We start from the raw sequence: 25,163 nt of genomic DNA on the forward strand, positions 1-25,163 counted from the left end.
ACTTTGCCTCTGCTGATTGTTTATTATCTTTTTAGTTTGTTGTATGGACAAGCAGTGAACATAAAAGCATTCACTAAGTGCTAAATAATTCTTAGCTACCATCATTAGCCTTTTACCTTCTTTGGTAGTCTGTTTTTATATTGCCGTATGTGTATGTTGTCTGTCCCATATACTATTGTAATTGTTATTATTATAATTATTTATTATAATGACTACCACCCCAAAATCTCTTGTTCTAGAAGCACACATTCATTTTTGTGGAACTTTCTTTTTAAGCTTTTTCTTAAAATTCTGGGCCAGAGAGATTCTCTGAAAATGTTACAAGAAATCTATTGCTTGGTAATCTGAAGGAGCAAAGTGTTGTGGTTGTTCTTGTTTCTTCCAAATTTTAGTCAATTGTAATCATTACCCATTCTCCCAGACACAGCCCCTCCTCTCCCTGTTTTCCTATCAGGGGTCCTCTGTACCTTCTGAGAGATTTAATGACAAATCCTTTGCTACTCTTAACAAGTTCAATGATAGTATTGCCAGAAGGGTGACCATCATTAATGTCTCATCAAACTTAGTGGGCATTATATAATCTTTGAACTTGTGTGTCAACAAAATCAACAAACTATAAATACTTAGAGATGACACAATAGAACCATCCCTGGCATTAATGCATTTTCTGCATAACACTAAGATCTTGCCTTATCTATTCCCTTATTTTAAAATAAAGTTAATGTTTTTATTTCAATTCCTGCTAGTGCATATCCCTGATGTGGAAAATCAACCAACAAGAAAAAATTATTATGCTGACTGTTTCTTCCTGTTTTGCAGTTTTACTATGCCCAAACAGAAATCCTGAGGGGAAAGGAAAATGCCTTGCTATATCTGTAATTTATCAACATGAAAACATTACGGTTTTAATCATAAAATTCAAGAGGTCAGTCTTATCTCCACAACTGTGCTCTGAAGATTCTCTAATAGGAAGAAATGCATCTCCTAAGCATAAAACTGTAATTACTAAAGTTGATGGGGGCAGAAGATATGCAAATATATGAAACATCCCATAAGGATATGCATATAATCTGTAGAAATCGGGAGAGTGATTATAGGGCATGGGCAGAGAGGGAGGAGTAAAGAGGTAGGTGGCAACCCCAAAATGTCTGCATAAGAGAGAATTAGGGCAGCAAATAGGTTGGAAGGGTGAGGCTGGAGGACTGGTCTGGGAGCTGCAATTGAATATCAGGACATGCCTTCACTTAGATTGAATTTAATTTGAGGCAGTTTTGGAGAGGCCTTAGGGAGACTATGGGAGGGCTAAACCTTGTAAATCCCTTTTTGATGCCAGTACTAGAGCGAGTGGAAAAAGTAATAAAAACATAAACATGATTTACATCAGTGTATGTTGTACACTCAGTAGCTGTGATGGAGCAGATGATAAAGTCAACAGATATATAACTGCCATTGCCTACACTGAATTACTCTGCCTTAGGTAATAGATCTTTACCTCTAAAGGTAACAAAATGTTAAATCTATTCAGAAGAATTGGCATAGATTCCACCCTCTGTTCTTATCCTGTGCTTTTTTTCTAGGTAATGCTCTTTAAGAACATTCAAGTAACCATAATAGTTCAGCAAATATTTTCTGAACACATTTACATATTCCCATATCACAAAAATCCCATTCGAACATTTATCATTGCTAGAGTTGGCTTGTTACACACCAACATCTTCTTCTCTAGGTTGCAAACTTTACAAAAACAGAAACCATTTCTAACTTAGTATCATTAGTAATAATAATAGTAACTAACATTAATTCATTACTTATTTTCTGTAAAGCACTAGGCATTACTTCATTTAATCTCCTTAAAAGTAGAATGCATCAAACATCACCTCTGTTTTGATAAATCAAAATATCTTTATGGAAGAGTTTTAAAAGAGGGATAGAATTTAAATAAAAATGTGAGACACTGAGAAGGAGCTCTCTAGATCATGATGGCAGTGTAAAAGGCATAGAGGTGGAAAAGTTTAAGAATGGTTCATGAAATAGTCAGTAATCTAGCTTGATTGGAAATACAAATTACCCTGGCCTGATCACCATACATTATATATTTCAAAACCTCACTATGTATTCCATGAATACGTACAATTATTATTTGTCAATTAAAAAAAAGAAAGAAAGGATTGGAATCTTAAAAAGGAAGTTTGTGACAATATTTTTGAGAAATATATTGTATAGTAGACATGCTTATTTTCCATAGAATATTGCCTGATAAACTTCAACTGAACTTTGAATGAGGAGTAAAAAAATGGTTTAGGTAATGGGAGTTAAAGAATAAGACAGTTCAGGTAACTAAGTTCTACAGTTTTAAACAGGTTTGTTTTTGAAGCAAAGAAGAGTAGTAACTGATCAATATCCACTCTCGAGATCTCTTCTATTATTTTATATTAACTCCATGAGAGAAAATTCGATGCTGTCTTTTTCACCGCTGTGTTCATGACTGTGAATAAGGCAACACCTAGAACAGTGTCTTCCACATGGAAATACTCAATAATAATATATTGAATGAATAAGTGGATGAATAGTTCAATGTTTCTATCAATTTTTGCAACAAAATTCATATTTGGTAGGGATGATATTTTAAACCCCTCATGCAGGGACTATTAAGAGGGCAATATTACCACAAGGGGTGTTCTTAAAATTTCTGGAAACATTTCTAGTTATCATAATGAATAGAAGACACTAATGATATTTAATGTGTGGGGAGACAAAAGATGCCTGGAACAATCTTGTATAATACAGAATTGGCCCGCATGCCAGGACTTCTGAATATCACACCAAATATGCATGCAGGCAAAGTACCTGTTTATAATTACCTGAGTCTTGTGCCTAATCTCATTGTATAAATAAATGCAAACAAGTTATGCAATATTTTATTACAACTTGAGGGAGCCTGGAAGTAGATCTTTCCCCAGGTGGGAAGCTGATGAAAACTCATCCCTGGCTGAAACCTTCAATACAGCTGTATTAGTCTGTTCTTCCACTGCTAGAAAGGAATACCTGAGACTGGGTAATTTATAAAGAAAAGAGGTTTAATTGGCTCACAGTTCCACAGGCTATACAGGAAGCGTAATGGCTTCTGCTTGGCTTCTGGGAAGGCCTCAGGAAATTTACAATCATGGCAGAAAGTGAAGGGTGAGCAAGGCACGCTTGCTTGTGGTAATTTGTTATGCAGCAGTAGAAAACTAATAAAAGTAGGTTAAATAATTTGCCTTGGGTTGTATAACTAGTGTGTGATGATTATAAAAACATCAAACAAGTCTGTGTCCATTGCCAATATATTTTTTAATTATCAGAAACTTCAAGATTGGGAAAATGAGGTTAAGATAACTCACGTTGAATAAGTTCAGCATACTAATTACATTAAAAGAGGAGTCTATATGCCAAGAGTGGGATGGGACATATGGTTCTCGTGGCCCAGAAAAGTGGTCTAGGCCACTTTTTCAAGATACAGCTTTAGGGTTTCATATTATAACCATATACAAAGCCATGAGCACGAATAAAATCACTCAGAGTAGTAAAACTGTGAAGAAGATGGAAGATGAAGATTTAAGGGGTAAATAGGAGTAAAATTAGAGGTGAATGAGAGGGAATACTCACAGTGTGAAGTGGAAAACTGCAAAAATAGTATCTTGGAATCCAAAGGAAGATGGATTTTCTAAAAATAGGTCAGTCAGGATTCAATGCCACAGAGGCAGCAAATAGGATAGGGTTGCAAGAGTCTTATTATATTTAACTACTAGCGAACACTTGGTAAAACAACTTGACTGAAGGCATGTGGCTTGACAAGCTGGTCCTAGAAATCTTCACAGACCTTCAATCAGCATACTAAATAAAATAGGGTATAGAACGATGCCATGTGCATTACTATGGCACTTCATATGGATTAACACAGACCAATTCATTTCAATGTAGTTGAAAACATTTATTTACTCATCATCTATAAGTCAAATAGACTATCAGACTACAGTTAGGCAGGTTCACTTAACTCACACCTCACTCTACTCACATTTCTCCAGCTTAGTGACAATATGGACCCACTTTATCAAATTATTTGCTGAACTCAAGGTATGTGTACATATTTCCACTGATCAATAACTTTGCAGCCAGACTCCCATGTGGATTCCAAGAATCTGCCGAAGTTTTAACTTTTCATATATAATCCTAATTTCTTCTTACACCCAAGTATAGCTATGCTACAAGGAATTTAGCACAATTATCTGGGTTGGAAAATTAGGTTCATCGTGTTAACTCCATGGCAGTCTTCATTTTTTCCTTCTCTCAGATATGTACCCCGCTTTCTAAAAATCTGAAGAAAACTAGTTTTAACAGCAATAAAAGTTTACAATCAATTCTAACCATGCTATTTCTGCTTGCATATATTTTTCCAAGCTGATTAAGCAAATTGCAATTTTCCACATTTCTCTGGTATGGGCTGGAAGAATGTTATCAACCAGCAATTTCTTTTTTAAAGTTTGGCCTGCAGGCTGATAGTCCACGAACCTGAAAGTAATGGTCAGTTATAAGGAATAGAGCAGTTTACAAAATGGAATATCCAGAATCATTGCATGCTTCCAAGTCACATTAGTTGACTCCTAAGTAGAGCAAGTTTTTAGTGGTTCCATCTGGAATGTCTGTGTGACATGGTTATGAAATGGAAGAAAAACTTAAAGCTTATCCATACCTGAAAACTAATTTCTTATACACAGAAGTTACTGTTAATTATAACTATATTTATCAGATTAGAACTGTTTCAAGTAAAAGGGAATATGAAAATTAACATAAATGCATAATTTAATACCAACTAGTATTAATGTGAATGTGGGAAGTTATGAATTTGACAGAGAATTAGATTTAAAAATAATACTTTGAAAGCATCTACCAAATGTGCACCTAATCAAAATTTCATTTGCCATATTTTGTTTTGTATATCAATGTGTCTCGAGCTCCTAGAACAGTACCTTGCACATACTAAGTGTTTAAAAAGTTTAGTGACAACAAAAGTAGTTCTGGTGGCTCATGAGCAATAGAGGCTTTAGAGAGGAGCGCACACTGCTGAGAACTTACAAGTGAACAATTCAGGAAGATGTCAAATATAATCTTCCACTTTTTCACTATAAGCCAAAGGAGGGTGCCTGAGAGAAGGAGAGAACAATATGTGCATCTAAAACAGTTAAACCTGGGACTGGCACATAATCATAGTTCAATCACATTGGATGTCATTTTTGTTATTATTATTGGTGGGAATGACTTGATGACAGGCTATTCCTTGTGAAGGGCTGCTCTCCTAGCAAAAGGGCTGCAAAAAAAACCATGATGTGGGCTTTGGACAGGAAAGGGACCAGTCATGTGTCCTCCTTGATATGCTCCCCTGGTGTTTTGGATCAACTGTATCCCCCGGAAATAGTTGCACAATAATATGTGTAAGGTATCCCTCAGCCCAGGGAAGACTCCAGACTGCTGGCTGATGGCCAGTGTTCTCTCCTGCACCTGAGGGAATGTGAAGGAAGGGCTGCCTTTTCTCTGAGAGTGAAGGAGGTTTATCACAATGTAGTCATTTGGCAACCAAAGGAGAAAATTGGTATGGAGACTGCAGCTATGTTGTGTAGAACTCAAGAATCAACAGATTTAGAAAATTTGTAAATTACAATATTCACAACCACCCTGAACTAACCACTGTCTCCCAGTCTTTGAGGTTTTGTCAGAGTCTACTACTTAGTGGTCAATGTCCTTAGGCATAGTTTGAAATAAGGAATCTCATAAACATGGGCTTCCATTTGAGGACAATTCTTCCCCCTTCTTTATCTCATTGCCTCATATTGTGACATTTTCTTTGGCACAGATCCCTCCTTCCTAAATCTCTCTCCTATTCAGCCTTCCTGAATTTTCACTATATCATGACCCTGGTGTTTGTAATTATTGTCTTTCCCTCATTGAATAAATATATATTCAGCTCCTCAGTGTATTTAACCCTCACAACAACTGAATGAGATAGTTACATTTCCATCTTCATTTGGAGAAAAGACAAAACTTAGAGTTTCTCAAGATTGCGTAGCCATTAAGTGGCAGAGCCACAAACCCAGGCAGTCTAATTCCAAAAGCTGAGTTCTTAGCATAGAGAATTGTTGAAAGCCCTTACAAAGAATATATGGATTTAGTACCCTGAAAGTGGTACTAAAAAAGAGGACACCTTCCCTGTTTTTCAGCACCAGCAAAGAGGTCTATGTAAAACAGGCCACTTTTCTGCTTTCCCATTCCTTTGATAGTCTCATCATATAAGAATAGGCAGAGACAGTTTTGCTGGGTTCTATGCTTAGGTCTCATGCAATTTGAGGGGCTCTCTTCAAGATAAGTAGTACGAAATTACAGATACATTATTAAGCATGAAGGTTAATATGTATTTAGAAAAATAAATCAAAATAAATTAAAATTTTTAAGCCTGGCAAATGCCACAAAGCTTATGAAATTAACATAAATAATTAATTACCTGCCTAAAATACAGCATTGTTTTTATGTTAAAAAATGTTTTTCACTTTCACATATAAAGAAACTTTTCTAAATTATTAATAAAGTCAGTTATGTTATATAAATTTTAGAGATTATTGTAAAATTTGGAAATACTCTATCTAGTTTCTGTTCTATCTAGTTTCTATTCTAGACAAGCTGTAGGATTTCAAGGGACTTTCAGTTTTCTTTGAATCAACAGCATCATTCCCATTTTGCTATTAATGGTGTCCTCACTGTAGTGGAGTATTATGAGTGCTCTGCTATCTTCATGTATGCCAAGCCAGTGTAGGGAAGAAAAAATATTTTTCCTTCTACTCATTTTATTCATTGCCTGGGGCCCTGGTAACAAAAGAGAATTACAATTAACAAGAGGAAAGAGGAAAGCAAACAAGTTTATTAGCACATATATTCCACATATACATGGGAAATGCCTCCCCCAACAAAAAAATGAGGAAATTTCAAAGAAGTGGCTTAGAATTCAGGCTTAAACACTGCTATCTTCAGCTGAAATAAAAGAAAGACGGGTGGGGGAGAGGCCAGTTATGAGGAGGCGACCAGAAAAAGCGTGGTAGACAAGGGTAAGGTTTGCTTTGCAGAGTTAAGTCAGTGTCCTCGTCATTGAGAAGATTCCACTGTGATTTAGAGTCATCCTTCTCTTCTTGATATAGGGAGGGAGATACCCTTACAAATGAAGATTTTGTTTATAAATTTATGTTTTATTTACGAAAGTATAACTTCTAATCTTGTTTTCAGAGCTTCTCCTGTGTCTGCTGTTTCTCAAAATAATCAATTCAAATTAGTCCTTATGCCAAAGAGGCATAATTGGGGCTGGCACATTCTGGTCTCTTATACCAGTATTTCCTCTCAAGCATTTTTCCCAGGGCGTTAAAAGAATTCTATATTCTTTAATAATTGGATTATCAAACAATCAAATAACTTACCCAATACAGTACTTTTAATTTAACTTTATCTCTTCCTTTTAAGACATTTTGGTACTACCTGGAAAAAAAATGTTTCTATTTACTTTGCAATGTCTGAATAATTTTTGTTAATGCAATGTCATCCCTTCAACCCTACTACTTTTATGTCACAATCTATTACCTTTTTTTCAGAATTTTCTATCAATTCCTAATGGAAACTTAAAGATGATTAAATGTGGTACTTTGTATATACTTCCAAATCAGGAGTTGTAATTTCTCCTTTGTTTTATCGAAACATTCCAAAATGTCTTCAGAAGAACAGTTAAAATGGCACACTCAAGCTTCATCAACTTTTTAGATAAACATTTTATATATCCAACTTTTAGGAAAAAGAATATGTTAGATCCTTAAAATATAATTATCTCCATTATGCAAACCTCAAGCAACACTGGAATAGGCAGATCCTCTTGTTACATTGAGATTTTTAAATGAAAATTTAAGTTGTATATGTGTTTAAAATGTCCTATTGTTTAAAACACTATCTATGAGATGAATCTTGAAAGACAACATAACTGTTGCAAAATACTAAAGCAGTGTCAACAATTTTGGCTACTGTCACAGCAGCTTTTTCTCTGACAAGATTAAGGAAATGAGCTGGCAAGGCACATCTTCTGGTTACTTATTAAAATTTTAGAGCGCTTGCACTTCTTTGTCTTCACCTTTCGTAACAACTGCATTGTCATACAGTGCATTGCTAAAGTTTTTCAGCACTAAGTTACCATTTTCCAGAACTTCTTTCATTTTCTTGAATGTGAAGTCACAGATAATTAGGTGGTTTTCAACAGAAAAAAAAATACTCATCACGTTTTTTTGTTAAAACAGGAGAGTACAATAGTTGCTAATTAATTAGTGTTTTGTATCCAGTTTAGAAGGTAGAACAAGGGATTAATATTTGGTGTCCTTTTTGTTTGTCTGTTTATCACTTCATTTTGTAGACATTTTACTGTTATTAGAATTCCTAAACTGTTTTAGGTATGTCACACTTACTCCTTTTTAATTTTGATGTTTTCCCAACTGTTGTTGTAAAAATTGAGCAAATTTAGAAATTTGAAGAAAGCCAGTCTTCATTGTTACCTCTGAAGTACAAAAGTCTTTCACTTAAAAATTTATTAATCCTCATTATATTTTGTTAAGCTCTTCAAAACAACACTGAATGTTCTTTGTTTCTTATCTGGTATTGAAGACATTAGTGTAGAGGCATTTGTAATTGATTTACTTGTAATCCAAGTATAAATATAGATTTCTTGTGCTCTGTGGAGTCTTCATGACTTTCAATGGTTCTCATTATACACATCTGGTCTGGAAGCTCATCTGTTGTAAGTAATGACTTTCTTGTTAAAAAACAGCTCAAATAAAACAATAGATACATTCTTTTAGTCTTGGAATAGCCAAGCCAGAGTATCATAATAGTTTGATCATTTTATTTTCAAAATGTCTGCTCAAGTATCATTTTTATGTTATGTGTGATTTTCTGTAAAAATTATTGGAAACAATTTCAAAAATTTTTTTTATTAAACAGTGTTGAACAAAATTATTTCCCAGGGAAGAAGACCATAATAAAAAATCACAGTACTTATTGAACTCAATAACTTTGTTGATATAAAATAACTGCTGACCTTTATAATCATAAAAATTAAGTTTTCTTCTCCTTTTTGATTTCTTGTTTGGGAGATAGTTTCCTGATTTTTACAATCTTTTAAATGAGATGTCATTTTGTCATCTGTATTTTCACTATTATGATTCTTTTCTCTATGTTCATAATTTTGATATTAGAATAGTTTGCTTGTGTTGTAACATAAGAATTTTGGAATGTTAGTATTTCTATCATTTTTCTTCATCTCAGTTTATACTTTTGGCTTCTGTTAAGACGTTTCCCTGCCATTATATTAGAATTGCATTTTTAAATACTACTTACTTGCATTGAGCTTAAAAATTTTACGAAAAAAAGTTTATAAATATTCTATTATTAGTAAATATTTGTGGGAGCTCTGTCACTGAAATAATTTCACATATCTGAGAGCTAGAAGGAGTTTTCAAAGATAGATTCCTGCACCACTTTGAAAATCTTGCTTCTGTAGCAGTACTTCCAGAGCTGAATAGTATGGAACACTTTCATATTGTGTCATAACTTCTTGCCCTATACCAATATGGAGTATGTTGGCACCGTGGGAGGTGGAAGTATTCCTGCAAGACAAGGACACCTCACAATAACTTGATTATACATGGATATAACTGCAAGGCACTCAACCCAAATTAAATGCATGTTCCTTTCAAATTCTTCCTGCTTGGATCCTAAAAGTGCCTTCAGCTAATCCAATAGCCACACAACAAATGAGAAGTATGATGGAAGAAAAGTTAGAATGGAAAGAGGAAGAGATTACTGTAAACATATCTCTCATTTTCACAAATTAACACAAATATATGACCATGTAAGATTTTCCTAGATGCGTTCCCAAAGCTTTGGAAGGTGACCATGCACTTAAATATACTTCTGCATATCAAGTTATATAGTTCTGTTGGAATTCAGAAAATGGTACACCCTGTATTAGTCTGTTCTCACATTGCTGTAAAGAACTACATGAGACTGGATAATTTTTGAAGAAAAAAGGTTTAATTGACTCACAGTTCTGCAGGCTTTACAGGAAGCATGGCTGGGAGGCCTTAGGAAACTTACAATCATGGCAGAAGGTGAAGGGGAAGCAAGCATGTCTTACCATGGCAAAGCAGGAGAGAGAGTGAAGAGGGAAATGCCACACACTTTTAAACCATCAGATCTCATGAGAACTTACTCACTATCATGAGAACAGCAAGGTGGAAATCTGCCCCCATGATTCAATCACCTCCCACCAGGTCCCTCCTCCAACATTAGGAATTACAATTCAACATGAGATTTGGGTGGGAACACAGAGCTAAACCATATTACCCCCACAATATGGAATTTTGACATGCTGAACCAAGGAAGCAGCCTTAAGTTCTCTCTGATTCCCCCATACCACTCCTGTCTCTCAATTCTCTTTCTCTCCCAAAGCACAGGATGAGGCTGATCTCTGAAGTTCCCTTGTCTGCTTATAAACTAGACTCCCAAAGGGACTGCCTTCAATCCCTTCCCTGAAATTTAGTTAACCAGAGAAGATTAAAACTCATATCACAGAGAAAGAAATTGAAAATTAAAACACCATACCTACAGTCCTGGTGAACTTTGTCTCAAATTATTGTTTTCTCTCCAGTCCCATTCAATACCCAAAGAGAATTATACAAGATAATGTCTACCTCTGAGATCCATTCACTCTCCCTTAAAATTATTTACTACCCTTCAAAATTATCACGTTACTCACTATGAAAAAGGGAATGGGTAAACATCTGAACCCCAATGGGTTATTGGGTAATCATTCCATGATGGAATTCTTCATACTTATACAATACTTATACACTTAAATAAATTTGTAAGCCTTTTCTCCTATTAATATGTCAATTGTTAGTTCACTTGCAAAGAACCTTTAGAGACTGATGGGAAAGCTTTCCCTTGGCCCCTACATTGTGTTTCATGTTGTTTACTTAAAGGCTGAAGAACAATGGAGTCATCTTCCCTCTCCCCAGTGCCTGATTCCAACATAACAGCTGATTTTGTTGATCCTAACAGCAAAATAGAACTAGACTCTCTGTACTTTTTATCCCTACTGACACCACACTAGTATGACCTACCACAATCTTTTGCTTAGATTATTGTAGTTGTTTTCTATCCACTCTCTCTGCCTCCAGTACAGTCCCCTCTAATACATTCTTCATACAATTCCCAGGGTTATGTCCTTTTCCTATAAAAATTCTTCAATATTTTCTGTTGCTCTTAGAAAAAACAAATAAATCTACATTTTCATGAGAACTTCTCTCATTGACCTTTTCTTAATTTCCATTCCCTCACCCAGTCAACTGGTTTTTTTCTATTATAGTGTTTCATTTTCTTCACAGCACTTATCCTTGTTTGGAATTGTTACTCTGTCACTTTAATTAGTTGTTGATAATTTGTCTTCACTAATATAAGAGCTCAATGAAGATAAAGACTATACATTTTTGTTCACCATAGTATCCCTAGTACCATTCACAGTGCATAACACATAGTAGGTATACAAAAAATATTCATTTAAACACTGCATGGCTAGGTTACAAAGTAGATGGAGAATGTAATGCTATAAACCAGTAGAACCTGTCACAAAGTCCAAATCCTTCATATGGGGATTCTTTGTGTATGGATTCCAAGTTCCTATTCTTGTTCCCTGTCCTTAGATTTATGCCTGTCTTCTAAATTACTCCCTTTTTTTAAGGTAAGCTGTGATGTCTCCACCCATTTTTATTGTCTTCCATAGAGTCCATAAAGGAGCAAACAAGGAAGAGGTTTTGGCCTACAAGTCCCATAAGATATTCTAGAGTATGTAAAAGCTCTCCAAGAAATAGGATCTTGTTTGCAAATTTACCACTAAAGGAAGGAGGAATGCTTGTTGGAACCAAACTGCACATATCCAAAGGAAATTGATATGGCTTTGCTCTGTGTCCCCACCTAAATCTCACTTTGAATTGTAATAATCCCCATGTGTCAAGGGTGACAAGGTGAAGATAATTAAATCATGAGGGCAATTTCTTCCATGCTGTTCTCGTTATAATGAGTGAGTTCTCACAAGATCTGACCGTTTTATAAGGGGCTTTCCCTTTCACTTGGCATTCATTCTCTCTTTTGCCGCCCTGTGAAGAGGTGCCTCCTGCCATGACTGTAAGTTTTTCTGAGGCCTCTCCAGCCATATGAAATGTAAGTCAATTAAACTTCTTTTCTTTATACATTGTCCAGTCTTGGGTATTTCTTCATAGCAGTGTGAGAATGGGCTAATACAGTTTCAATGATAGTAGTGTCTGAACCCTTTAAAGAAACCTGCCTGTTCTCCCTTAAATTATGCAAATTACATCATTATGTAGAACAGAGCATATTCCTCTTAATAGCTTCTCCTTTAGTTAAAAAAAAGAAAGACACTTTGTAATCACGGTTCTAACAGGGACCTTATGAAATTTTTAGCCATGGAGGCCTTCCTCCCTGGGGGAAGAGGAGGCTATCAATCTTATTTAATCCTCACAACAACTATTCGAAGTAGATATAATTTTTACCCTTATCATTCATCCGAAAATACGAAGGCATAGAGAATAAATATAAACTTCACATGGTCAACAGTTTTAAGTGGCAGAGCAAGGAATCAAATTCATATCTAACTTTAAACCTTATATTCTTACCCAGTGATGTGTGGGAGACAACTTGTATCAGCATACAAGAGACAATTATTAAATGCTCAGAGTATTTTTCAGCTGATTGTTAAACATAGCTGTATTAGACTGTTTTCTGCTGCTTATAACAGAATAACTGAAACCGGGTACTTTTTTTTATTATCTCTTAATAGTTAAAGAGGCTGAGAAGTCCAAGGGGAAGGGGCCACATCTGGTGAGAACCTTCTTGTGGTAGGGACTCTGTAGAGTCCGGAGACAGTGCGAAATATTACATGGTGAGCATGCTGAGCGTGGTAATGTACCAGCTCAGTCTCTCTTCCTCTTCTTAAAAAGCCACCAGTTCCACTCTCATGATAACCCATTAATAGATTAATAGGTTCATGGGTTAATGGCCTTAGTTCTCAATACTACCACACTGGGGATTAATTTTCAGCACAATTTTTAGAGGGCACATTCAAACCATAGCAAAAGCCATTGGCAAAAGTTAAATTATGTAAGCTTACAATAAATATTCAAAACACATTACTGCCTAAGTATCTAACTTTACTGTACTATTATTAATGCTTTTGAGTTCATCTGTGTCTATTTTATCTGTATGGTGGAAACATTATATAATGGTGGGCACATCTTTTCCTAACTCTGTGTTTGGTGACATCATGTTTATAACTTGAAAGTGACCATGATGAAAGTACTTATACCATGGAAATTAGCAAACATTCTACTAAGTACCTTCCACCTCCACCCCCCAGGCTAGTTATTAAACATTCACCATTATACTACTTCTTTTAACCATTACACTGTCTTACCCTTTAAGAGTGATCATTTCTCCCTATAAAATGTTACCATTCATGTGTCATAGAACTGGTCTCATCATTGCCATGTGATTCTGCATGCTTTTGGACTAAAGGTTTCACACATCCTTAGATATTTCACATATTGTGAACTTTGGTAGGTAAGTTAACTTACTATTGCTTCCTATGGTAATAGGAAAAGAAGAAAATCCATTCTCTTCATGTTTCCAGATGCCTAATGCATCAGATGTATTACTTAAGTATCAATGAAGTGATAGATTTTTATTCCTCTTAAATAATTTTTCTGAAAAAGGGAGAAATTTAATATTTAGAAAACAAAATGAAAAATACTAAAGAGAGAACTTCTTGTTTAGACTATAGATAGCAAAAGAGACTGCTATGCTTTAAATGTTTGTCCCCTCCAAAACATATCAAAATTTAATCGCCAAGGTAATGATATTTAAGAGGTGATTAGGTCATGAGAGTTCAGCACTTATGAGTGGGTTGAATACCTTTCACAAAGGGCTGTGAACTGGGTGCAGTGTTTTGTATCTATAATTCCAACTACTGGGGAGGCTGAGGCAGGAGGATCACTTGAGGCTAGGAGTTCAAAACCAGCCTGAGCAACATAGAGAGATTTTGTCCCTAAAAATGAAACGTTTTAATTTAAAAAAATTAGCTAGTATTGGTAGTATATGCCTGTAGTCCCAGCTACTTGAAAGGCTGAGGCAGGAGGACCCCTTGAACACAGGAGTGTGAGGCTATAGTGAGCTACGATCATACCACTGCACTCCAGCCTGGGTGACAGAGTCAGACTCATCTCAAGTAAATAATTAAAAAGGGGTTTTTTTGGAGTAGATTGTCTCTCTTTGCTTTTCTGCTTTTCTGCCATGTGAGGAACACTGTTCTTCCCCTCCAGAGGATGCAGTGTTCAATACGTAACCTTGTAAGTGAAAACCAGGTCTTTACCAGACACCAAACCTGTTGGCACCTTGATCTTAGACTCCCCAGCCTCCAGAAGCATAATAAATAAATTTCTGTTCTTTACAAATTATATAGTCTCAGGTATTTTGTTATTGCAGCACAAAATGGACTAAGAGAGAGACATATTGAAGGATTTCAAATTAGCTCTCTGCCCTCAAAAAATTCAGGTATTAAATAATAAATAACTAGCACAATTTGGGCCAAGTAGCCTCTGATTTTTCCCCCATTGATTGTGTATTTCATTTGTAATATTGTCACAAAGGTCAGAAGAGCTAAAATCTTTATCCTCAATTCCCACTTGAGCTAAATACAATTATTTTTCATAGGTAAGTCATGTGTTGATACATGCCCAGTGAAATCAAAATGAATTATTCTTCTCTATTAATGCTACAATACTGTTGTTTACAGATATTTGTAAAATTATAAATTTTTAGAACTTGACATATATAAGGCACTGCAGCAGCCAAGTATTTAGTAATGTATGCTAAGTTTTCCTCTAAATCACAAGTTTCCAGAATACCATAGGTAAATATGAAAAGCAAAAGATAACGTAAAATTAGAAAATTGCTTCATTAAGAATGACTTTTGACACAGTTCCTTACTCTCTAATATAGAGCAGCAACAAAGCATAGAATAACAACTTTGAAACTGAAAGTTTAGCCAAGGCAGTTTTTTAAATTGGCCTTATTGAATGACAAGTCCAATTCGGAATGTTTCTTAGAATCATAAAATTAGGAATACTGTCAAGAGAAATCATTTAGTTTACCTCATTAGGCAGAAATACATGTATACCAGCATTTTGTAAAGTTACAAAAGATGTTAGTAAGTATTACATGAAAAAAATGGATTAGTCAAATACGCTTGAGAAATGCTAGATTTTAAAAAATGTTTATTAACTACTAGATGGCTCAGAATCTTTAATATGCAAATGTGTACTGTGAACATTGGGGATATTTCCCAGTGGTATTTGACCTTGCAATTCTTAAGTCATGGAGCACCTGTAGGGATCAATATTCCACCAGTCCAGAAAATACTAATTTATGCCATATTAAACCAATAGACTCTGTCATTTTTTAATAGTTTCCAAAAAATCCATAATTATCTTTTGGTGAAGCTGCTTCTGTCCCCATTTTTGTTGTTTTGTTTTATTTTGTTTAATATTTTCAGCTATATATCACATTTGGCACCATTATTGAGTGGTCTGGATTATGTTAATAAAGAGGTGATATGCAAGACAGTGCCAGTCTGTGGCCTGCTTGTTTCCAAACAATGTAAGTACAGAAGTTTTGTGGCATTTTGGCAGAGTAATTTTATGTCTATGAATTGAATAATTAAATATTGGAATAATTGAGGCTTGCATTTTGCATGCTTCTTTATTTTTGTTTTATTTTCGAGATATTAACTTTTATTCTACTTTACGAAAGTATCATTTCTCAGGAAATTTGAAATTTAACAGCTGTTCTCTTACCAAAGTTTGAGAAGGACTGTTCTAAGATCAAATTTCATGAGGAAGAATGTATTTTGTAGTTGTATGATGACTCTTTTCTAAAATAAACATATGAACTAGTACAAGTTTTGACAGCAATCCTAATGAGAGGCAACTGTAGGAGAGTCTGAGAGTGAGAGAAGAATGATGTCAGGATGCTGAAGACACAGCTCTTGTCAGTCATCCCTATTCATGGTTCCCTCTCAAGGTTCTGGGTACCCTCTCAAGGTTCTGGGAACCAATCTCTTCCCTTGACCTTTGAGGTGTCAGGATGGTAAAGCTCTGCTGCTACTAGCCATGGGGTACAATACTACCCTTGTTTCTCCTATACCTGTCCAAGCCTTCATAAATATAATTAAAACTCTTCTAAAATTTGCTAGTTAGTTTCCACTATTACCTGGAAGCCTCTGATTAATCATTGCTCCTCCATCATTTCCTCTCTTGGTTTACAAAGAGAGCTTAAAAATACTTCTGGAACTTAAAACTACCTCAGGCCATGAACCTGAGTATATCCACTTTGGATGAATCATTTAATGGCCAAATGAGATATCAAGGCTTCAAACACTTTGGAAGATCAGCAAGCACTTATTGACTACTGTCAATGGATGATCTTCGTGGATGGGAACAAATAGGACTCCTAACAGCTACTCAATCCAGCCAATGTATGGCATTCATTTGACTAGAGACTGGATGATGTCTAGATATAATCTCAGTTCCCTGTATCTCCCAGGAAATAGACTCAGAGGATTCTGGCTTTGGACAGAGCTTGGTGATCTCTTGATGGGGATATCACTCCTGTCCTCAAACACCCTATTTGCTCTCCTTTCCCATTTAGTGGAATCCTATCTAGTCTTGGTAAATATATATATGTCCAAATATTTTCTGTTTTACACCTGGACCATGGTTTTTTGAATTTAAAATCAAGAATTGCTTCTTGGATTCTTTTATTTCCATCATTCCACAGTTGATTAGAAAGCTTCAAAAACATGGGAGAAGAAATGCAATAAAGCAGGAAATGACAGGAAACCTATCAGTATATACCCAAATGCATTTTCTCGTCACATAAAGTTTGATAGCTTCTACTTCAGAATGATAGAGCTGGTACATATGTTTATCTCTCTTTTCCTTCCAAAAGTGTCCTTGAAATAACACTATAAAATTATATTATGAATAAACTTATAAAGACATAGAGTACAATGACAAGTTAAAAAGTTTAACAGACAGCTGCAAAACCAAGGGAAGTAAAATCAGATTAATAAAGAAATCATAATGGAAGGATCTAGAACTCAGGATATGTGCAGGAGAAAATTACAAGAGAGACAGGAACTCCTTTCGTAACAGACCAAAACCTCTGATGGAAATGATAGGCACAGAGACCAATACTGAGAGAAGAAAGCACAGCAATCTGGCTATTCCAGGAATATGCCTTCAGTAGGCCTGAAGGCCCAAATCTGCCAACAGGGTGACGGGCCTAGAATTTACATGTAATCTCCTCAGTCTTTTCATAGTACTGATAAATACTTTGAGAGTGTTACCAAGTACAGTAATGTCAAATGTGAAGCAGTCAGGCACATAGCGTGAATCTCTAGAGAGAGAAGTCATGAGGGACCAACAAGGTATGAATCCTCTGAGACTATCAAGGATAGTACCCTGAAGAGTCATCATCACCCTGAGCAAGTAGTGTTACTGGAAGTCAGGGAACTTCATGAGAATTTGAGAGCAAGAGTGTCTTACTCATCTAACTAACTGGTAGTGTTGCTGTGTTTGCTGCAGTATATAGCCAACTTGTGCACAGTCATGGTTCCCTTTATATGCTTAAAGAATCTTGTATACTCTTTGCTTTGTGTATGAGCAGTATCTTGCCAATCTCATTATTATTCTGTTTGGACTGCTTGCAGATTAGTATGAGGAGTGGGATAGACTCAAACAAACAACTGTCAGGTCACATTCAGACGCAGTATAATATGGTAGCTGTAAGTACCAGCTCCAGTTCCCAACTGTCTTAGTGTAAATCTTCTCTCTGGCATTTAGAAAGTATGTGATATTAACCTCTCACATCTCAGTTTTATCATCTCCAAAATGAGGAGAATACTTCAACTCTTAATACACTTAAGATTCTTATAAGATTTCAATGAGCTAACATATACAAAATCTCATGTACTTGTTTTAAATGATCGTTTTATGATAGTTACATTAAGACAGGGTCTGCAAACATTTTCTTTAAATATTCTGCACTTCACAGGTCAAATACAGTCCCTGTTTTATGTGTGCATGTGTGTTTACAACTCTTTAAAATATATTTTAAGAAAATCCTTAGCTCACAGGCCACACAAAAACAGGCTGAAGGCAGAATTTGGGCCACTGGTTATAGTTTGCCCAACCTCTGCCATAAACATTCTTTCACTTTCTATTGAAGGGATAAACATCCATTCCTTTCTTATTAAGAAATAGCAGCCTCACATTGACATCTAAATTACCTATAAAAATGAATAAAAAGATAAAGGAAACTTATTTCTCCAAGATTAATAGATATAGAGAAAACAAGTGCAGTGCCAGTCTTTTCCTAAACTCAGGTGGGCCCAATCCAAGAGTCATCTCCTCTAAACAAAATTATGCCTGGGATAATAAATTATATACCCTCTTTGGATGAATTATGTTGACAACATTACAATTCCATATCATTAGGAACTATGTGTCATTCTGGAAATAAACTTACAGATATCAACTTTTCAGATACTCTCTGTATAAACAGTTTTCTACGTAGATGGAATAGGAGGTGTTGTTAAATGGATAATATTGAGCAGAGTGAAAACATAAAAAGGAGTTAAAAAGCTGGATCAAAGTTAGTACAATATTAGGAACTCTAGCATCAGAAATGTGGGAAAGGAACAAGCAGGGGAACAGGGAGAACTGGTACAACAGAATAAAGCAGGCTGTCCTGAGTCTGCAGCCAGGCCTTGCCCCAGAAGACTGAAGGTAAGGCCAGCAGTCTTTTGTAGCAGTGACATTTGAATAAACTGGGTGGAGGGCCTCACAAGACCCTCAAAGAGAAGCATGTTCCCTAAATGGATTCTGATGTTAATTGGACACATAAAAAAAGGGATTATTGCTTTATAGGGTCTCTAACAGATAATCTGAAGCATTTAAGTTATTATCCCTGTGATAGAGAGGTGCTTAAAATTCAACACAGAATTTTAAGAACAAATTTTTTATTATTGTCAAAATCAGCCTGTCAAGATTTCAACAAATCTTGCCTGGTTGGCCTGTCAAGATTTTGGAAAATGCATATTCTAAATGAATGGAGCTTTTGAGGCTCAATTTACCAAATTATAAGAATAAAATAATTGGGGTTTTATTTTTGGGGGATCATGCAGGTAATACAAATTAACTTTGGAAGTGTAGGCATATGATGCCTTGATCTAGGCAAATACATGTGTTCGCATAAAAGGTGAAAATTTCTATTGGTAAAACTTGATGAATTTTCTGATTTTGGCTTATGTGAACATGGAAAGCATTAGTAATAAACAAAAAATTCTATAATTATTAGTAGGGAGGTTTCAGAATATTTAAATGTAGATTAAATATAATATTTAATATGAAATATGTTATATTCCAATGTGCTATAATCTACTGTGAGTTGAGTCTTGTGGAATGGGACAATATAATATGCAGAAATTTTTTCTACCTGAATTTGGGGGTTACAAAATATTCTGATGATTTTTGACCTTTATTTAGAGTTTTATCTGACTCTAATTGAAAAATTGGACTAATAAAAGAATATTGAGCTAATAAATATTTGTATATATTCACTGTAATTTAATACCAATGTTACTGGAAATAAAAGATAAATCTTGATAAATGCCCATGGAAATTCAAAGTTAAAAAATAGTTTTAGGCTAAATCTCAAAGATTTGTCCTTTTTTTCTTCAAATTGTTTATCATTCCATATGAAATATTAGGTGTCTTTTGCCTGTATATTCTTTATAATTCTGTGAGAAAAGATAGAATTTATTTTACTTTTCAGATAGTTTTTCCTCTAAAATGCTGATAAGGGGAGTTGTGTAGGTAGTCACTTCTAGGGTACTTGAGGCAAGGGACAAAAATAGAGTAAGAAAAGACTTCTATCGTAGCACTTTGGGAGGCCGAGGCAGGTGGATCACCTGAGGTCGGGAGTCCGAGACCAGCCTGACCAACGTGGAGAAACCCCGTCTCTACTAAAAATACAAAATTAGCCAGGCATGGTGGCACATGCCTGTAATCCCAGCTACTCAGGAGGCTGAGGCAAGAGAATCACTTGAACCCAGGAGGCGGAGGTTGTGGTGAGCCGAAATCGTGCCATTGTACTCCAGCCTGGGCAACAGGAGCAAAAGTCCATCTCAAAAAAAAAAAAAAAAAAAGACTTCTAAATATAGGAGACAAAATGCTATTTGCTGTGACAATAAATAACCTCAAATCTACCAGAGGAAGGAGAAATTAGATTAAAAACTCTCAGTGCTAAAATAAAAACTTGGTTAAATTGAAAATAACAATATAGAATTGTTACCTGTTATTTAAGAAGAAAAGTAATAGTCTGCCCTGTAACTCAGGTGGCTTCATTAGCATGCTGCATCCCCAATTCTCATATAAAATACTAAAATCTCTACTTCTATCCCCTAGATTTGATCTTTATTACTATTTTTTAACAAAAGGGACTAAAGCCCCTTGGGAAGTGTGGCTGATTGCATATTAAAGGCAGTAGAAGCCAGGATGAGACTGAAACATCTTATTGAAGTTAGAAGGCAAAGACTTTTACTTTTGGTTTTGTACCTATTAGTACCACTTAGATGTTTATTACTGTGTCTGCATATGTGTAAGTGTATAGTAATAAATAAGTAAATAACAAAATGTAAGTATTGCTTGTTATATAATAAAAGTCCATACCGTATAATAATAATCAGGTTGAAAGCACTGCTACTTTCATGTACTATGCCTTCTCACAGGCCTGCAGGAAGAAACTTACTTAACAGCAACCACTATGGCAAATATTATCAATGACTGGCATATAAAGTGAAAATTCTCTTTCTCTAAACAACTATTAACCACTTATTTAATTGTCCTTTTTCTTACTTCTGATGAGCAAAGAAGTGGAAGGTGGGATTCCTGGGTATCATCAACATACTTCCTCCTCCAGTCTTTTCACCTGCACAAGCTTCCTGTTCCTCTGGGATGCACAGACAGTTTGTAGTCTCTGGTATATTATCAACCACGTTATTGCCTCCCTTAGATACTCTTGAAGTTCACACACAGAATATCCATACCTTGCACACTAAGAAGATGAAAAACTCTTGATGTTATTTCCATTCGTGAACTCGTGGAAGAGCTTCCTGTTTATAAAAAGAAAATCAGAAGGTAAAAAACTCTTGGTGTTGTTATTTCCATTGTTGAACTGGTAAAACAGCTTTCTGTTCTTAAAACAATCATAATTTATTGTAGTTACCTATTTCTTTGGTGTACATACTCCCATTAGGCTGACTGCAAGCTACCAACAGTTTTACAACTGGCTTTAAAATTCCTAATTAATCAACAAGCATCTCTGATAATGTGAGCTGGCTTCAACGTACCAATGGTCCTGCTTTCTTCATTTTGACTCATCTCAGCCTTTCTGTGTGGCTTTTTACTTGCAAAAAAAAAATCACATCTGGTTGCCTTGGGAAACATTATTCCATATAAATTGACAGAACCCACTCTCTCTGCCACTCCCTAAATTCCACTGTCAGTGTGCACACCCAGTGTTGGTAGCTGAGGCTGAAATTGCCAACCTGGCATTTTCTACTTTTTCAGGACAGTTTTATACATCGTCTTTACCAGTGTTGATGGAAAGAAAATGAAATAGAAGAGAAGGGGAAAGAAGAGAAAGGAAAGGGAGATAGGATGAGGGAAAGGGAGATAGGATGAGAGAAAAGGAAAGGAAAAGGAAAGGAAGCAATATCATTCTCTCCTGTCTTTTACAAACTTACTACTTGCCTTGCGTTACAGTCATTTTTGTACATGGGTTATCATTTTTCTAGATGTTAAAAATGCTTTGAGTATTTAATCTGTAGCTCATTTATTTCTATGTCTCCCACAGCACCTAACTAAATGTCTAGCTTATATAATGAGCCTCGATAAATATTTGTTGAAAAAATAGAATTTAAAAAGTAGAGTAAAAGAATTCACAAGTAAGAATGATTACATAGAAAAAGCTTATTTCAATATCAAGCCAAATAAATAAGTAATCAACATACTGATTTCCAGATTTAATTTGTTTGCCATCAGTTCTCCACCAAGGAAAGATAAGTTGATATTGCCAGCCTGTCATGAGCTTCCTCCTAACAGTAGGCTTATCGCCTTTGCACATTCCTATAGCAGAGAACATAGATCTGACTGCCTTAAGGTAACACCTTTGTGTTTCACTGAGATAGTCACTCTTAGCTGATAATAGATTCATTCTTTGTTGGAAGACTCGTGCTCAGTGTAATTTTTTCTCTTCCAGATAAAAAGGGTAGCCCCCATAGACATGTTCAGCATGGTGAATTAGAATTAGGATGTGTGTGTGCCCGTGTGTGTGTGTGTGCAAGAGGGGGAGTCTCAATGTGTTGTCCAGGTTGCACTTGAACTTTTAGTGTCAAGTGATCCTCCTGCCTCAGCCTCCCAACTACCTGCGGCTACAAGCACACACTACTGCACTTGGCCATGAATTTGGTTTTATTACTCTTATCATTAAGGTACTGTTAAGAGCTGTCTATTATTGATGAGATCAGTTGATTCTGTGCAGACAGTTCAGTGCTAAGTTCCTGAAAATATTTTGCAAGTTTAACTCAACTTAAAATTCTAAAAATTGTTAAGTAAAAATAAGCTATACTCTTAGAAAGCGAAGACTAATATAACTTTTTTGTTATTGTTCACTTGCTTAATGTAGCAGGTATAAATCTGAAGCAAAATTACATTTCATTATTGTCTGTAAATCATTTAATTTCAATTCTGAGTAGCTATTCCTATCAACTTAGTGAGAAATTCAACCTCAGTTATTTCTAGGCTTTTTCCCACCTTCAGGTTTGTGCTGAGGTTCTGGGTTTTATGCCATATCTAAGCATTAGGATATTGATCACTAGAGGTATCTGTCCACACTGGTAAAAGCTGAATTTTGCTGCAGCCATATGACATCATCAGATTCACTGGTGTGCCATTTCCATGCCATGCTTTGTGCTTCAAGAGGATCTTGAACAAGCCTGAGAACCTAAGCTTGGCATCTAACCTACCTAGTTCACTATGTGAATATGCTCCCTGATGTCCTGCCACACTTTTGAGTGCTTCCAGGGAAGAAGTAAAAGTCCCTTCTGTTCAAGGACAGGCAGACCTGTCCCTTACCCCCAACCTGGAGAAAGCTCTTTTTCTCTTTTGAAACCTTCTGTCTTTCTTGGTTTCACACAGGGATACCAATTTCCTTTCTCTTCAAATTCTATTATCCTCAGTGGGCAAACAGAAGCCAGAAAATCCTGCCAAAAACCTTTCATCTGGTAAGGAAGTGGGGAACTTGTTATGTGCTCGAATGAAGGACAGAGGAGGTGGAAAATTCAAGAAGAAAAATTAACAACTCATAATTTCAATTAATATTTTAAAAAACTGTCTTTCAAATATCTTCCTTCTGCTTAGGAAGATCTGTATTTATGGATCTCATTCCTTCAAACTAAGTGGTCAAGCTCTCCTACCCTCTGATTACCTCCCTCAGCATACTAGCTTAGGTATATTTCTGTTCTTTCTATCTACTAGCTTTTTGCTCAACAAAGATAACATTCTGCTTAAATAAAGTAGGTAACTGCCTAATTAATACAACTTAAAGGACACTAGAAAGGCTCATTTCCATTCAAAGATGCTTGTTTCTCTGTTATTAGGTGACTTTAATGCCACCACTAGAAAACTGATGCTTTGGATTAAGGCATACCTACAGGGTACATAAAAATAATCCATGGATTCAACTACTCATTTAACAAACATTTATTAATCATATGTGTGTGTGTGTATGTGTATATATATTTCAGGCACTGTGCTAGGCACAAGATATAGCACAACAAATAAGCATACATAGTTCGCCATCTCTTGAAGTTTATAGTTTATTTGTGGAGACAGACATGCGAGTACTTACTCCTGAAATGATTAATTATAAGTGTCATGAAAAAGAAGTGAAGGTTAGCATGAGAATATATAACAGGGGAACTTTCCTGAGAAAGCAGCATTAAAGCTAAAATCTAAAAGTACATGGAAAGGAAGAGAAGAGAGTTTTAAAGCAGAGAAAACAGAATGTCTGGAGGTCTTGGAATAAGCAGAATATTGTTTAACATTTTTAAAACAAAACAAACTAAAACAATGACGAAGACTCAGATGGCTGAAACCTAGGGATAGAGGAGAATGCCTTAAGATGAGGTCAAAAGGTGACCCAGGAGCTAGAATACTCAGGGCTGTGTAAACCATAAGGAAGGTTTTGGTCTTGATCCAACCCCTAACCCCCAAATGTCTTAAGCAGAGGAATACATGATCAGGTTTCTATTTAACAATTCTGACTGCTGTGCAGAGGAAGGCAAAAACTGAATATGTAAAACATTATGCCATTATCAGCTATTAGCATTCTAGTCTCTTAAATTCTTTCCAACTAGCTGTTGATACAAGAGTGTGTCATGAAAACCCTCAGACAGTTCCCTCACAGATCCATATCCTCACTGAATTGTAGCATTCACTATCACCCCCACCTGCACACTCCTGTTCTCATACTCTTTTACTTAAAAAGGTCTCTACCTGGCATGTCAGTTCCATCACCAGGATCCCCATTGTAATTACCTGGAGGTCTATAATTCCTCACATATTGGATATTTAAGCTTATCTCACCGTTACCATTCATGCCTTGTGACTGTGGACTGGAGTAGTCCTGCCCTTGAACTCCAGTCTAAGGGATGGAGCTTCGTTACCTGACAATAGGTTCACCTGATAATGCCTATCCTAATATTTCTGGTATTAGGGAGTGTTGATACACTCCCTAAACTCTACTTTTTTCCATCCTTACTGATGGAATTCAAGCCACTATCATTCAGGCTACTA

The 25,163-nt window shown here is 35.7% G+C and overlaps 1 long non-coding RNA gene across 3 annotated transcripts in view; it reads right to left on the reverse strand.

The window, feature by feature from the left end:
* Window positions 1-25,163, reverse strand: part of LOC109024774 (uncharacterized) — a 417,600-nt gene that overhangs the window by 239,448 nt on the left and 152,989 nt on the right. For 2 of the 3 annotated variants that reach the window (XR_008668512.2, XR_010130711.1), the window contains exon 3: window positions 21,162-21,418. This is a non-coding gene — a long non-coding RNA (uncharacterized lncRNA). The remainder of the gene's footprint in view (window positions 1-21,161; window positions 21,419-25,163) is intronic. The other variant, XR_010130710.1, reaches the window with a different exon arrangement.

The sequence above is a fragment of the Gorilla gorilla genome, chromosome 1, assembly GCF_029281585.2.
Source record: "Gorilla gorilla gorilla isolate KB3781 chromosome 1, NHGRI_mGorGor1-v2.1_pri, whole genome shotgun sequence".
NCBI classification, from domain to species: Eukaryota; Metazoa; Chordata; class Mammalia; order Primates; family Hominidae; genus Gorilla; species Gorilla gorilla.